Genomic DNA, 17,749 nt, shown 5'->3' with positions numbered 1-17,749 from the left:
TATCTATCTATCTATCTATCTATCTATCTATCTATCTATCTATCTATCTATACATACATACATATAACTTTTACCCTCCAACTACCGTAATACTGACAAAGGTCTCATGAGTTACAAATATCATCTTTCCATGCAGGAATGTAAACAGTTCAACCTTAATAAGTCTCTATGAGTTTTCTTTCCTGTTTACCTCTTCATGTTCCAGTTGAGTCTTGTATTTGAAAGTCAAATTTTCTATTCAACTCTGGTATTTTCATCAAGAATGCTTGAAAGTCCTCAATTTCACTGAATGACCATTTTTTCCCCTGAAGGATTATACTCAGTTTTGCTGGGTAGGTGATTCTTGGTTGTAATCCTATTTCCTTTGCCCTCTGGAATATTATATTCCATGCCCTGTGGTCCCTTAATGTAGAAGCTGCTAAATCTTGTGTTATCCTGATTGTGTTTCCACAATACTTGAATTGTTTCTTTCTGGCTGCTTGTAATATTTTCTCCCTGACCTGGGAACTCTGGAATTTAGCTACAATATTCCTAGGAGTTTTCCCTTGGGGATCTCTTTTAGGAGGAGATTGGTGGATTCTTTCAATTTCTATTTTGCCCTCTGGTTCTAAAATATCAGGGCAGTTTTCCTGGATAATTTCTTGAAAGATGATGTCTAGGCTCTTTTTTTGATCATGGCTTTCAGATAGTCCAATAATTTTTAAATTCTCTCTCCTGGATCTATATTCCAGGTCAGTTGTTTTTCTAATGAGATATTTCACATTATTTTCTAATTTTTCATTCAATTGGATTTGTTTTACAGTGTCTTGATCTCTCATAAAGTCCCTAGCTTCCAATTGCTCTATTCTAATTTTTAAGGAAGCATTTTCTTCAGTAATCTTTTGGACTTCTTTTTCCATTTGGCCAATTTTGCCTTTTAGGGCATTCTTCTCCTCCTTGGCTTTTTGGACCTCTTTTGCCATTTGGGTTAGGCTATTTTTAAGGTGTTATTTTCTTCAGTATTTTTTTGGGTCTCCTTTAGCAAGCTGTTGACTTGTTTTTCATGATTTTCTTGCAAAACTCTCAGTTTTTCCTCTACTTTTCTTACTTGCTTCTCAAAATCCCTTTTGAGCTCTTCCAAGGCCTGGGATTGATACATATTTTTCTTGGAGGCTTTGGATGTAGGAGGTTTGACTTTGCTGTCTTCTTCTTGTTGTATGTTTTGATCTTCTTTGTCACCAAAGTAAGATAATATAGTTTGACTCTTTTTTGTGCTGCTTACTCATGATCCTGGCCAATTACTTGAGTTTTAAACTCTTTGTTAAGGTAAGAGTCTGCTTCCAATATGGAGAATGTGCTGTCCCAAACTTCAGGGTTTTGTACAGCTGTTTTCAGAGCTACTTCTAGGGACCTGTAAATTTTTCTTCCAAAGGGGTATGATAAGGGGCAAGGTGTTTCCTCTCCACTGCCACAACAAGTTCCACCATGCCAGCACTCCTCCTTGCCCCAGGACCACTCCTCAGAACTGTGACCGAGATCCAAGCATGGGAAAGGCAAGAGATTTCTGCCTCAGCTCTGGCAAGGAGATCCCTGCAATCCCCCTCTGATCAGCCACTCCATTCCCACTTAGTCTGTGGGCTGGAAGCTCAGGTGGCAGCCGCTGCCCTGGGGGCAGCTGAGACCTAGCTTCTTCTCTCACTGCAGTCACAGACTTCTCCCACTGACCTTCTAAGTTGTCTTTGGTGTTTGTGGGTTGAGAAGTCAGGAAACTGCCACAACTGCCTGTGATTCAGTCCTCTGACGCCTGCTCCAGGTTTGCTGCGGCCTGCGTGTCCATGCCGAATTGCGCTCTTCTCACTGCCTGGTGTGATATACCTTTCAGATCAACCATCCTGGTTGTCTTGGGCTGGAAATTTATTTTACTCTGTCTTTTTGTGGGTTCTGCTGCTTTAGAATTTGTTTAGAGCCATTTTTTTACAGGTATTTGGAGGGGTTTGGGGGAGAGCTCAAGCAAGTCACTGCTTTCCCTCCACCATATTGGCTCTGCCTCACTATCCCTTCTCCCTCAAGGTATCTCTTAAGAACTTTGGAATTGATTGTGTGACATGGGAGACACTAGCACAAGACCAATCAGCATTGTGTGCCCTCATCAGAAAAGGTGCTGTCCTCTATGAGCCAAGCAGAATTGAAATAGCTCGAAAGAAACGCGAGAAGCACAAATTTAGAGAATCCAGCCCAAATGTTCACATGGACTATTTGTGCCCAGCCTGTGGGCTCATATTGGTCTAATCAGCCACAGTCAGATGCACTGTAACTTGACTCTAACATAATGATGTCATTTTGGTCCTCTTTGAGAATGAAGGACAATAACCAGTGGATTCATGTTTTCTTCCTTCCTATCCACTTTGCCACCTAGCTGACAACTAGAGCAATACCTTTCCCATCAAGCCTTTCTTGATTCACCCCAACTGCCAGTGAACTTCCCTCCCAAATTACTCCTTACATTTAACTATTTTGCACCTGGGTTTATCCTATTGTGATTTATCTGGAGCTTGTCTCTCCTGTTAGAATGTAGGCTCTTTGAGAATTAATTTTGTTTCATTCTTTGTCTTGTATCCATAGCACCTAGTACAATGCCTGGCACATATTTAATAAGTATATGGTGACTGATTCATTTATCTATTGCCTAAGGTCATAGAGATTCTAAGAAGCAGAGCTGGGATTGAAACCCAGGTCTTCTGACTCCAAATCTGGTATTCTTCCTACTGCGCCATTTGCCTTACACAGAGTAGAGGCACAGAATGGAGAAATTTGAGGGGCTTCCCAGTTGTTCTCTAATCAGATCTTCCTGTGTAGTCAATTCCCAGATTAGACATAGCCATGTTCAAAAGTAAGCAGAAAAGTACATTCCATTTCTTAAATATTAATGATTTGGGAATTATCTGCTATCTCAGATTATTGTTCCCTTTTGGATGGTTAATTAAGACTTGACAACATCTATTAACCTTTTACAAAAAAACACAGAAGCTAGAGGTTCTTTAAATGTACACACATTTTATTTAAACTTTACCTGTGGGTTGATGCCATTTCTTTTTTATGTAAAATACAGCGTGATTTTTTTTTAAAAAGGACTAGCTTTCAGACAGCTGTAACATGTAACTATAAATTATTTAGAAGAAGGCAACTCAGAACTTAGACAAAGCATTCTGTTATAAATTATGAATTTAGATAGAAAAATACATTTCTTCCCCTCATGTACAATATAATTCTTTGCTCACTTCAATTAGCAATGAGCAAAAATAAATAAAATATTACACTATTAAGAGAAATAAGTATTGGCAGTACAGGTTCTTGAAAAACATCCATTGGACATATTTATGGGATTGGGATCTGAAATGGTTTTGTGTTACAGTGACTTAACTGAGTTCTATCAAAAAGAGTGTTCTATCTGGTATGATGAGGGTCCAGAGGCTTCACTTTATTAGGGTGATGTCCAAGTTCAGTTAAGTGACATTGACAATGCTCAACTCATCTGTACAAATATGAATAAGAGTACATCCTATTAAGCATATAGGGAGTGCTCAAGAAGATTATGATGATCAGTCTTCACCCCTTAATGACCTGAAATGATGCATTTATTGGTCCTAGTATAAACTTTATTCCCTTTGCCACCTTTCCACCCTGCTCCCAAATCTATATTTGTAACAAACTTAAGTGTATCCTATAATAATCATTATTTTTAATGTGTACCAGCATGTGGTATTTTTTTTTTTTTGCTTTCAAAGAGGTCACATTTTAGAGTATGGACTGTATTTGGGGGCCACCTGTATTTGAATTAATAAGGAAATTCTTCATTGAGGGCAAATCAACAAGGGAACTATGTTTTCCAAAGGCCCCAACTGATCACATTCAGAAAATTGAAGACACTACTTGTACGCTGACTTTTTCTCTGCTTTGTTGCCTTCTAAGGAAGGTGAATATTTAAAAGCAGGATAACATGAACATGGAGAAAGCAATGCCAACACAATGAAACCTGAGCCAACCTGGCTTGTGAGACTGGTGGATATCTTCATTGACTACTTAAGTCTGAATAAGTTTAAGGATCTGTTCTCTCAGGATGGTTCTTCTGGTCCCATCCCATTTGCCTGGTCCTTGTAGGCAATACCAATATGGAGTACAGGGACCAAAAAATACTTCCAAAGCCAGCTCAGGATCTGTGAATAAGAGAGGCAGCAAGCTGGGTTTTATCCCTGCCAAAGATGCTAGATGATCCATGGAGTTGATGTAATCCTCATGGAGTCTGTGTCTGGAATTGTGGGTATACCTGTGGCCAAGAATAAAACAAAATAAAACAAAATATCATTGACTGTTCTGAGGAAATGGAAAACTGGTTGACTTGGTAACTGAGAATTAGGCTTCTTGTCTGATATTCAAGTCTTCCTCTACCTCCCCTTCCTGCCCATTTAAATTTTACCCGCCTTTTCAAGTCACCCTAGAGGCTCAGCTGAAAGCCCTCTTTGATCTCTCACCTTCCTGCCCTACCATATCATTTCCTGTTTATACTAACCATCTTCCCAACCCAATCTCAGAATATTTTATGAAGGTCCCTTCTTTCTGAATGTGCCTATATTTTGTCTCTCCAACTCATATAAGCTCATGGAGAGAAGGAAGTTCTTTTGCTATCTCCTACACCATTTAACACAGTGTTCAGCATTCAGTAGGCATTAACTAATAAGTAAGTAATAAATAACTAATAAAACTTAAAACTTGTCCAGAACTAGAACTTGGCTCCATAAAATGAAATCTGGCAGTTCTAAGTGTAGGAATTCTTCTTGTCCTCAACCAACCAATCAATCAACAAGGATTTATTAAATAGCTATCATGTGCCAGGCACTCCTTTCCTTGGAGGGAACTCAGGAAAAAAACTTTACTGGTTCCATACCTAAAGAACACAGTTGTACTTCTCCTCCAGCATGCCAATGCTGGACATATGTGTGGGGCTCAAAACAGGTGTCTAAAATTTGTCAAGGAAGTCACCTGATCAAGGGAGTTGCTCTGGGCTATTAGTTTGAACATTGATTCAGCGCCTTCCAGAATTGTTCCTACCATTTATTTGTGATCATCAGCACATTTATAATCATCTCAATGTGTGTAGAGCTTAGGATCATGGATATGGAGCTGGAAGGAAATGCATCTGAGACTTCACTTGGTGATCTCATCAGCTCCCATGGATTTAATTATCATCTCTATGCTAATAATTCTGAAATCTATTTATCTATTCCTAATTTCTCTGCTGACCACCAGTCATACATCTCCAGTTTGACATCTCAAACTGGATGTCCAATAGACATCTTCAACTCAACATATCCAACACTAAACTCATCTTTCCCCCAAACCTTTTCCATTTCCACACCTCCTTATTAATATTAAAAATACCTCCATCCCTCCAGTCCTCCAGGCTTACAACCTAGGTGTTATACTTGACTCCTCACTGTCTCACACCTTCCCATATAGTCTATTGCCAAGGCCTATTTACCTTTTCTACATCTCTCAAATATACTTTCTTCTGTCCTCTCTTAATGTTATCACTGGTGCAGGCTCTCAACAACTCGATGTCTGAACTATTGCAATAGCCTGCCAATGGGTCTTTCTGCCAGAAGTGTCTCCCTGCTCTAATCCAATCTCCATTCAACTGATGGAGTGATTTTCCTAAAGCACAGGTTCAACCATGTAACTCTGCTTTTCACTAAATTCTAGTGGTTCCCTGTCATCCCCCATGCTCAAATACAAAATATTGACATTGAAAGCACTTCACAACCTAGTCTCTTCCTACCCTTCCAGTCTCCTTATAATTTACTCTCTCTTCTCTCCACAACCCCCACCCAAATATTCTGTGATTCAATGATATTCTTGCTATTCCTCAAACAAAACACTACATCTCCAGACTCCAGGCATTTTCTCTAGCTTTCTCCCATGCCTAGAATATTCTCCCTCCTCATCTCTATGTCCTGGATTCCCTCAAGTTCCAGATAAAGTCTTGCCTTCTATTGGAATAATTTATCAATTCCTCTTAATTCTAGTGCCTTCTCTTTGTAAATGATTTTCTATTTATTCTGTATATAGCTTGTTTGTATGTTGTTCCACCCACCTCAATAGATTGTAAGCTCCTTGAGGGTAAGGATTGGCTTTTGCCCCTTTTTGTATCCCTGGCACTTAGCACAGTACCTGACACATAGTAGGTGCTTGATTAGTGCTCATTGACTGACTGATCCTTACCCCCTCATTTTAAAGATGAGGAAATATTAGATGTAATGAGAGAAACATTAGAAACACAAGAGATATTAGGTGATTTGCTCAAGTCACACAGGTAGTAGGTAGCAAAGACAAGATTCAAATCCTGGTGCTTTGACTCCAAATTCAGCAATTCTTCTACTGTATCATATCACCCTATTTGCTTTTATTTTATTCATTTCTATATGATAGAAAAAATCTTTTATCTATAGGTTAATCAAGTTGCACTGCAGTCTGACTAAGAGTTTAGGGAAAAAAGCAAATACTTCTGATCCTGAGTATTTGGTCTTCCTTCTGCAATTTTGCCATGGATTTTTATCCTGACTTGAGAATTTATGTCTACACTCAATCAAACTGTCCTTTGAATCACTTTTTCTCCCTCAGATTCCTAAATCTTATTTCTCAAAATTGTTTAAAAGTCAAATGTCCTACCATCTGCCTATTGTCTCTCTCCTCCGTGTGATATCTGCCATCATGTTCTTTATGGAAGGCAATTTGTTCAACCCTACACAAAAAAGAAAATTTAGGAATGTTACATGGAGTTATAGAACCTTTCCAAGGAGAAGAAAGTGTGGGCTCAGCAGAAATTGTGGAGATTTCCAAGATGATTACTGAATCAGGAGATGAGAGATTCTAGAGTAGGTTAGGCTAGAATTTCCCTGTCCTATTAGAAATGGAGGAGACTGCCACTTCTGAAGCAGCTTGGTGACATAGTAGAAAGACCTCTAGACTTTCAGTCAAGAAGACATGAGTTTGAATCCTGCCTCTTGTATGATCCCTAGATAAGTCACTTAAACTATATGCCTCAGGTTCCTTATCTGTAAAATAGGAATAATAATGAAACCTGCTTCCTAGGATTGTGATAATAAAACAACATAATACATGCAAAGTGTTTGGCAATCTTAAACCTCTAAACACTACATAAATGTTATCTATAATTATTATTTCTGGTAGTGGCTGAGATGGATGAACAAAATATTATCTCACTTTTCTTCAATCCTCACTACTGCTAATAAAATGGGCCAACAGGTTAAATAAGAGTCTGAAAGAAATTGATTTGGGTGGCAAAAATTTTAACAATAACTGGAGACTGAACCCAGTGCTACATTTTTACAGATGACTGATTGGGATAGCAACAGATGTATTATCACAAGAGTCTTAGAAAAGGAGCAAAGAAAGAAAAGTGTATTTTCAAGACTTTTAAAACTTTTGTGAACTATTTAATTTTTTTCAACTTCTTTTCTTCTTTTCTAAGTTGATGATGTGGGCCTTTCCTGAATCATCCTTTAGTACAAAGAAGAAAGTCGTTCTCTAACATTTCCCTTTACTTTGTTGTTGTTGTTCAGTTGTTTCAGTCATGTCTGATTTCTTCATGATCCCATTTGGTGTTTTCTTAGCAAAGATACTGGAGTGGTTTGCCATTTACTTCTCCAGTTCATTTTACAGATGAGGAAACTGAAGCAAACAGGGTGAAGTGACTTGCCCAAGAATGGAAAAGACAAAGGTTATACAAATTTACTTAAATGAAAATAATTAATAAAACAGTAGCAGCCACTTTAGAAGAGAAGGGGACTAGGTGACAGTGATTTTGATTGGTGAGTATACTAATTTAAAGTTGATAAAGTCTGGGCTAAGAGTTGAAATTTATTTAATGTTTTAATGTTAGCAAGTCATTTTATATACATTATTTCCTTTGATTATCACAATAGCCCCATGGGGCAGGTATGGCAAGTGAGGAAACTGAGAAAAAGAAGGTAAGTGACTTACACAGCTAGCAAGTATCAGAGTCAGGATTCAAATTCAGCCTTTCCTGACTCCAAAATGAGTAATCTATTGCAGTTTAAGTAAGGAATATGATACTAGCAGTAGTCATAGAATACCTAGACACTTGGTAAGAGTCATAAGATCACAGATTTATAACTAGAAGGGACCTTAGATGTCATCTAGTCCAACACCTTAATTTTATAGATGAAGAAATCAAGACCTGAAGATATAAAGTAACTTGCTCAAGATCACAAAGTAGTAAGCAACAAATTTGGACTTTGAACTCTGGTCCTCTGACACCAAATCAAATGAAGTCAAAGGTCCTTCTCCTCTACCTTAGTGTACTTACCCTTGACCATTGAAGTGACCCAATGGCTCTGAAGGTCTGAGGTAGGTAGCAATGCTCTCACTGGCTGTACCAGGCCAATAAAGGCCAATGTTGGTTGCTCCAGCTGAGAAGGAAATACTTGATTATACAGGGAGATCTGATTGTCTATGACATTAATAGAGTCTTCCAAGAATGGGAAAGACAAGGTGTATCCTGTGGTGAAGATGACCACATCAATGTTCTCCACAATGCTGCCACCTTCAAAAATGGCTGCTGTCTCTGTGAACTCTTCACATTAGGTTTCATCATTATTCTTCCAGAAATGATGTGATTGGGAAGGTTGTCATTGACGTTTACTTGAGAGTTTTGAAACCTGCATGACAAGGGAAGATGGCACTTATTATTTCACTTATCTATTCATTCTTCCTTTCCACAAAGTATTTCTTTGTACCAATGACTTTTGAGCACCAATGGACACCATGAGAACTTTCTTGCTCTTTCCTCTTCATATCTCTGTACTTCTTGGATTGAGATACAACCTTTGGTGGATGGATAAGGCTATCAGCAGCATCACTTGTCTTTATCACTTGCTATTTCTTTTATTTCATTCTTAGGAATGTAAATGGAACCAGATGTGCTGATGCATACCTATAATATCTGCTACTGGGATGGGGAAAGGACTCAATCTTAGGGATCCTTTGAGTCTGGGAGTTCTAAACTGCAGTAAGGATAAAGCAAATGGGGTGTTTGCATTGAATCAAATGCTAATATGGTGAGATCCAAAAGCAGACTGTCACTAGGCTGACTAAAGTGGGGTGAACTGGCTCACATTGGACAAATGGGATTGGGCCTATGCATGGGCACTGCATTTTAGGCCCAGATGAAATATGGATATGCAATCTCCAAAAGAAAAAAAAGTGAATGGGAAATAAGAAGAGGCATTCAGATATTCTGATGTGAAGAAAGACCTCACATAGGTTTGCTACTTCTGACATCTATTAATGATATAGCCACAATAATGCAAAACCAAAGCATCTAAGGAGAATACATAGGCATCAAAATTCTCATTTCCTATTCTTGACTTTGTCATTAACTTTCTATGTCATTTCCAGCATAGCCCTTAAGCTACTTATGCAGTGATTCTATTATAACATGGTGATAATTCTATCTGCTACCTAATCAGTTCTTACAGGTGTTATAAGAATTAATTAATTGAAATGTTCACCCCAGTTTAATGTATTTGGTCGAAAGTCACAGAAATGCTTATATTTCTAGAAAGTGTAGCCCTTCATTTTCTCAATATCAACCATAAGTGATGAAAAAAAAAAAACTGAAGTTAACCTCTTTAATCAGCAAAAGAAAAAAAAAACCAACCATTTTGATGAAAATATCTATGTGTGCTATGCTTCCATGATTTCTTAAACATAATATACTGAAAATAATGTAACCTCTTCCTGATAACCCAGTTGTCATCGTTATAAACATTATCACTCAATGATTGTAATCTAGTAATTTTTATTTCCTTTCTTAATGTCATCAGACTTTCCTCCTACTAATGTGCTGCTTCTAATACTCTGTGATCAGAGGAGTCAGAAGATAATAGTTATTAAACTTGAGTATAAAGTAAAAGTCAGTAAGGTCTAATTAATGGTTTGAGGAATATTCTTATCAGTAAAGGAAGAACCTTAGTATATGGACTCTGTGATGGGCATTTTAGGGCTCATAGGTAGCTTTTTTGTTTCCTTTCTGGTTCTGTAGTGTACCAAATAACTGAAATTACCGTAATTATGGACCCTAAATGAGGCAGGTTTTGATGTATTAAGTTTGGGCTGATGTAGTATATAGGGCATTGGACTTTGTGTCAGGGAGTCCTGAATTCGAATCCAGTCTGAGACACATCCTAGCTGTGTGACTCTGGGTAAGTCACCATCTCTTTGTTTCAGTTTTCTCATTTGTGAAATGAGAGGGTTGGATTAAATGATCTCTTAGGTCTCTTTCCACTCTAATCTATTATTCTGTGATCCTATAGTTGCTGGAGAAGGACTCAATCTTTTAACTTTAATGTTCAAACTGAAGAACGAATCACAGCTCAATCTACTCTATAGAGGTGCCTTAAGTCTCCAAAAGTAAGTAACAATGCTTGATATTTGTATAGTATTTTAAATTTTACAAATATTTTATACACATTATCTACCCATTCGATTATATAACCCTTACAACATCTAGGTGCCATTATTTTTTTTATGTGAGGCAATTGAGGTTAAATGACTTGCCCAGGGTCACACTGCTAGTGACTGCTATGTGTCTGAGGCTGGATTTGAACTCAGGTCCTCCTGACTCCAGGGCCGGTGCTCTATCCACCATGCCACCCAGCTGCCCTTTAGGTGCCATTATTGTCTCCATTTTGGTGAAGAAACTGAGGCTGAGAAAATTTGTAACTTGCCCAGAATCCCATAGCTAGTAAATGTCTGAGGTGGGATTTCAAGCAAGGTCTTCCTGACTCTAAGTCTAGCTTGTTTTTCACTATTCCAAGCTGCCTCTAAGTCAAATGATGTCACCATATAGACATCAATTTATACTACTTATAGAATTATTTAAGGAGGTGCAGGAGTGAAAAAGAAAAAGAAAAACCACTGGAAAGAGCTGAAATGAAATAACTGACATCAAGATTGAGAGGTCAATTAGAGCATATATTATTAATTAGTCTTTGAGTGGAAATGATGGGCAGCTTATCACTTAAGTCAATGAAAATCCAATTAGATACTATGCATATCATTGGAGCAAAGGGTATAGTATAGTTTGTATTCTACTTTCATACACCAGTGGAAAATGATAGTCTGAGAGTCCTTGCAAGTTTCTGCAGGAGCTGATATTCCATCTTATCTGAGATCAAGTCACTATAGCTTAAAGTAAAGAGCAGATACCTTTTCTAAGGTTTCAGGCCACAGTTCTCATGATTAAATCTTGAATTTAATTTATTCTCCAACCAGTCATTCAACATGGACATAGTCATCGTCTTCTTGATTATCTCCTTAAACCGAGTGAAGAGCACAATGTTCATGGGGTAGCCTTCATCCCACACCTGGTTACATATCCAAGTCCCACGTCGAGTGCTGAGGAACACCTGGAAGAAAGAAAGGTCATGTCCAAAAGATGTCTTGCTTTTTGAAATCCATCTTTGTCACAAACTTTCATTGTGATTTTTGCTTTATTGTTTCTACCCTTTGCTAAGCAGTCCATGTACTTCTTACCACCATCAGATTTGGCTTCCCATCCTTCCCTGGCATACCTTTTAACTCTCCTAACCATAGGTACCATGGAACTCTCCACCCATTCCTGATTAGATGGTTCCTATGGTAATAAGCTCTGAGTCCCCAATCTATACTCTTAAAGGTTTTTAAAAAGACTGAAAAAGAAGAATGCCTTCAATCCCTAATGAGATTCAGCGTCTCGCTCTTACAGAAGACTGTGGGAAAGGGGACTTTATATTAGACTCTTTGGATGAAAAACCAGTGCAAATCAGTCATATTTTGTGATAATAGAGTAATAGCTCACTCAAAGTATAGACCAATTAATAAATGAAAAGGGTTCTGACAAGTTAGGATCAGTGGTAGATAAAATGGAAATTTGGAAATGTGCCAGATAGGTATAACATGATTGAAAAACACTGAACTGGGAGGCAGAAAGACTTGGAATCTTGGCTCTGTTACTAACCAACTGTGTGACATCTGGACCTGTATATCCTTATCCTCATGTGTTGTTTCTTTCTGCTCACCAGCAGAATATAAGCTACTTGAGAGCAGGGATAATTGCATTTTTTGTTTTTGTATTCTCATAAGGACCTCAAATATCCAATTATTGGATTAGATTAGATAGGTTTTGAGGTAGCTTCTACCTTCAAAAATCTGATTTTATATATTATACAAATTCAATAGTAATATATTTAATAAATTATATAAATATATGACCAATAAATTAGATAATAATATATTATAAACATGTTAGAAAAGGAGGGGAGCTGGTCCTAGGGCCAGGAAGAACTGGGCTCAACTCCCTCCTTTGATATATACTAACCCTAAACTCTCAGTCACCTCTAAGACCATCAGTTTAGACAAGGTATCAACCTATATTGGTGAATGCAGGTCCTTTACCTGGAAACTCCCTATGCAAATGACATTATAGATCTAGTCCTTATCCTTATAAATGTGATCTGTGGTTTTACATATACAAACACACATACTGCACATATATACATAAAAATACATATATAGTCGTATGTCTTTGCTTTATTTAACTGGTTAAAACAATTGATTTATATATTTACATTTTTTCCTCAAAATGCAATGTTGTATTTATATGGTTTTTTTTTTTTAAATCAATATCCCTGTGTACTTCTTGACTGGGCAATTCTCAAGTAATTTAAAACCTCTGCTCTGTTGTACTTAGAATGACCAGAAGAGGGAGAGCTTACCCAGCAAAACCAGTTTTCTGAAGGCTTCAGCCGGTAGCTATGGTTAACAATTTGCTTGGTTCATTAGCAAACCTTATCATGCAATTGATTAGCACAAGTCCTTGAGGCAATTGGTATACATTTTGCTAACTACCTGTAGGGCAGAAAAATACACCTTTTTCCTAAATTGTTCCCAGATCTGTCTGTATAGCCCAAGCCAGGCGGAGAGTTAAATTTAGAGCTGTTACGATATCCAGAGCATGTTATAATGACATTGGCTCACAGAGGGTTTAGGATGAGAGCGTTGCTCCCAAATTATTCTACAGCTGCCCTCATAATCTTTTTTCCCCTGAATTATTCAGCTAATTATCTCGACTCTATTTTGCTTTACTGCAACAGTAAACAATAAATGTTCCCTGTGAGTGGTTTGGCCCAAGAAACAAGGCTGATGACAGTTTTGGACTAGGTGACATTGGAGGCTTCTCCCACCTGCAACATTCAGTGATTCTGTTCCTGTCTTAGCTATTACCTATCTGCACTACTCAAAATCCATTACTTAATTCTTCTACTCTTTATATCACTTGGTCTTTGGAGAAAGGACTTAGACCCCTGCTTAATAGAAAGTACCAAGTAATGAATTGCTGCATCTTATGGAGCAGACATCTAATACTCTGGGAATTTAGACCATTAGGGGTGAAGTGTTTGCTGAATAGCTTTATAAAACACACACACACACACACACACACACACACACACACACACACACACACACACACACACGTTTTGCTGTATGACTGAGTTCCACTGCAAGGTCTGCTCCAGAATTCCGATGCCAATCACAATGATTTTCTTCCCTAGAAATCCCTTAGGACTCTTAAATTCCTTGCTGTGGAAATAGTGACCTTTGAACTTCTTAATACCTATTTTTTTTTAAAAAAAACGAAGGCAGAATAGTTGACATCCTAGAAATGAAACAGTTACTTTAGCTCTAATCCTTTAATTCTGGGAAGTGAAAAGTGTAGCCTTGTCAATAATTTAAAATTCAAAACACTTCATTTAACCCTTTATATCCTGGTCCTGTAAAGAACCACCATATATTGATAGTTATAGATACAAGACTGGACAAAATATGCTTTGTGTTTATTATTCAGCCTCAGTTTCTTTATCTGTGAAATGAGGGTAATAATATTTATCACATGGGACTGTGCTATCAAATTGGGTAGTATATATGAAGTATTTTCTAAGCTTTAAAACATTAGTCTAAAAGAATAATAATAATAATTGAAATTTATACTTTAAAGTGTCCAAAGTAATTTATACACTTCATCTCATTTTATCCTTATAGCTGTGAGGAATAGAATATGGCTTCCTCTGTATTCCTTGAACATAACACTCATTTTCTGACCTCAGGTATTTTTATTGCCTCTCTCCCATGCCTGAAACATTTTCCTTCCTCATTTCTGCCTCCTGGCTCCCCTGGATTCCGTTTAATATCAGATAAAATTGCACCTTCTACACTAAACCCTTTCCCACCCCCTAAATTCTTGCCTTCCCTTTGTTGATTATCTCCAATTTGAGGTATATACAGCTTGTTGGTACACAGTTGTTTGCATGGTGTCTCTTCTATTAGACTGGGAGCTCCCTGAGATCAGGGACTGTCTTTAACCTTTCTTTGCATCCCTAGTGCTCAGCATAGTGCCTCACACACAGTAAGAACTTAATAAATGCTCACTGATTAATGAGCAGATAAGGAGAAGGGCTCAGAAAAGGTTAAATACTTTGCCCAGGGTCACATAGCTAATAGGAGCAGAGCCCAAGTCTTCCTGACTTCAAGTACAACATTCTTTCTCTTTTGTATCTATAGTTATAGCACAAACATGCTCGCAGATGATCTCCTGATCCTTTCATTATACCAAAATTATATCATATAACTACTTGAAATCAATGAGCCACTGACTTTAGCTAGGATTTCTTTTACATTAAGGTTTTGGTTATAACAGAATTTGACCATCATTAGGCATGCTGTCAATAGAACTACTACCACATATGTTTGTGTAGATATATGCCTATAACAAACATTACATACATATATAGCTAATAATAGTATGCAATTATATCTCATTAAGTTTTCAAAATACTTTTTAATATTATCTCATTTGATTTTTTTTTTTTTTTAGTGAGGCAATCAGGGTTAAGTGACTTGCCCAAGGTCACACAAATAGTGTGTGTCAAGTGTTTGGTCTGAGGTCGGATTTAGAACTCAGGTCCTTCTGACTTCAGAGCTGGTGCTCTATCCACTGTGCCACCTAGCTGCCCCATCTCCTTTGATTCTTGCAATGATCCTGAGAGGTAGGTGCTATTATCATCTCCATTTTGCAGATGAGGAAACTGAGGTAAATTTTCGCAAGATCTCACAGTCAGTAAGTGTCTGTGGCTGGATTTAAACTCAGGACTTTCTGATTCTAGATCCAGCATTCTAATCACAATGCCATCTAGCTGCCTATATGTATGCTGACTTCTACATAAGATCTTAAAAACTCATATGCTTGTCAAAAAATAATTTGATAGTCATAATGTTTTAGGCAAATGATCAGGTACAGGGAAGTCATTGAAGCAGGTCCTCTCCTTTGATATACTAATCGTTACAGATCTATAGATGCTGGGTCTTCTTTCTTCATATTTCTCCTATAGGAGGTAAGAAATGAGAATTTCCTTCCTAATGATGCAGAAGAGAAAGGTTGTACCATGATGGATAGATAGTCTATATCTGCAATGACAAGTAGTGGTTTCTCCTTCCTTCTCTCCCTCCCATTCCTCCCCCTCCCCAATAACCCCAGTTAGCTACTCTTATGACATCTCAAACCCCTGGGTGCCAAGGAGGTGGAAACCACCTGACTTTGCCCTTTTGGATACAGGCCTTCTCTTTCTCAACTCTTAAACATTTTCTCCATGAATCAACAGACAGATGAGGGAGAGACAGGGTTAGACCATTCTCTCCTTGCAGTCACACATCATTTCTGCCTCAGTCCCCAGCATGAAGGTCTCACCTGACACCAGGTCACCCTCTGCCTAAGAGATTTTGGTGGTTCTTGAGGTAACCCAGTTAGGACTGGGGCCCTCAGGGGTTTCCTTGACCTACTTGCTCAGGCATTGCTCCAGATCATACACAAACTGGGGCAGGGCTAGAACTCCTGGGGTTGCTCTGGATTGAAGCAGACTTGTGCCTGTAGGATATTTAACTAAACTTACCCATGTTCAACTTATTGTCTAAGCATCCATTTTTTCTCTACCTGTGCCTCTCTCCCCCCTGTAGTCTGGATGCTTCTTTTGTTTATATTTCCTACTACCCGTTGCCTTCTTTCACTCTTGCCCTGGAGGGTAGGCCCACAGCGCAGCCATACTGGGGCATTTGTAGGCTTTTCCCCATTAGGGAATACCAAAGCTCCCTCTGGAGGTCCTTCTGCCCAATAAACCCCTAGTTGCTTTCAAAGTGGGAAGGGAAATACCCAGCACCAGCTTCTCCAAAGCAAAAGCATATACTTTGTAAAAAGGCAGCATAGTATTACTGGAAGAACATTGGACGTGGAATCAGAAAACTCAGTCTGAATCTACCTCTGACACCTACTGACTTTGTAACCTGGGCTAGTTCCTTAGCTTCTCTGATCCTCATTTTCTTCATGTATAGAACAGGGATAATCATACTTTTAACCCTGTGTAGCATGGTATTACTGTGGGGGAAAAACACTTGGTAAGCCTCAAAGTGATGCATGAATGTGAGTTATTATTCCCAGAATCCTGTGGAACTTCTGGGTTGAATCAGATTTCTAAAGAAATGAAGGAAGAGGAAAAGTAGGAAGAAAGGAAACATTTTTATTCCGTATTATGAGTCAGTCACTGTGCTAAGCACTTTATAAATATCTCATTTTATCCTCACAACAACTCTGGAAGGTAGGTGCTATTATTATCCCCATTATACAAATGAGAAACTGAGGCAGAGAGAAGTTAAGTGACTTGCCCAGGGTCACACAGCTACTACGTATATGAGATTGGTTTTAAACTCAGGTCTTCTTAACTCCTGGCTCATTGCTCTATCACTTATACCACCTAGCTGTCTTTAGGAAGTAGTACTGGTTAAAACATATCTAATATGCATGTTATAATAGCCAATAAAATTTAGGTGTACCTATTTAGTTAGTCAGGCAACAAGCATTTATTAATCACCTACTATTTATCGGGGGGAGCAGCTAAATGGCACAGTGGATGGAGTACTGGGCTCAGAATTAGGAAGACATCTTTATGAGTTCAAATCCGGCCTCATTAATTACTACCTGCATAACCCTGCGCAAGTCACTTAACCCTGTTTGCCTCAGTTTCTCATCTATAAAATGAGCTGGAGAAGGAAATGGCAAACCACTCCAGTATCCTTGCCAAGAAAAACCCTGGAATGGAGTCGTGGAGAATTGAATACGACTGAACAATAACAATAAAAATATGTCAGGGAATGTGCTCAGTTCTGGAGACACAAAGAGAGGTAAAAAGATAGTCCCTAGGGGCAACTAGGTGGTGCACTGGATAGAGCTTGGCCCCTGAAGTCAAGAGGACCTGAGTTCAAATCTGGCCTCAGACTAAACACTTGACACTTACTGGTTGTGTGACCTTGGGCAAGTCACTTAACCCCAGTTGCCTCAAAATTCAAAAAAAAAAAGGACAGTCCCTGCTCTCAAAGAGCTCACGGTCTAATGGGGGAGACACATAAACAATTAGGTACAGATAGAGGCAGGCTAATTTGCAGATAATCAACAGAAGGACAGCAGTAGCGTTATGGGGGATTGAAAAAGGCTCCTTGCAGATGGACAGATTTTAGTTGATTGACAGTTCTATCAACCATTAACATTTGAAGAAAATGAGAAGGGGTGTGGTTTCTCCCTTACTTTTTT

At 38.3% G+C, this 17,749-nt stretch overlaps 1 pseudogene; it reads right to left on the bottom strand.

Moving 5' to 3' along the window:
• Positions 1 to 4,059: 4,059 nt before the first annotated feature.
• On the bottom strand, positions 4,060 to 16,065 carry LOC114047511 (annotated as a pseudogene).
• Positions 16,066 to 17,749: the final 1,684 nt, after the last annotated feature.

This window comes from Vombatus ursinus, unplaced genomic scaffold (genome assembly GCF_900497805.2).
Source record: "Vombatus ursinus unplaced genomic scaffold, bare-nosed wombat genome assembly UNPS02014789.1, whole genome shotgun sequence".
NCBI classification, from domain to species: Eukaryota; Metazoa; Chordata; class Mammalia; order Diprotodontia; family Vombatidae; genus Vombatus; species Vombatus ursinus.
Note: the sequence above shows the minus strand (reverse complement) of the source record. Positions and strands in the feature narration are given on the sequence as shown.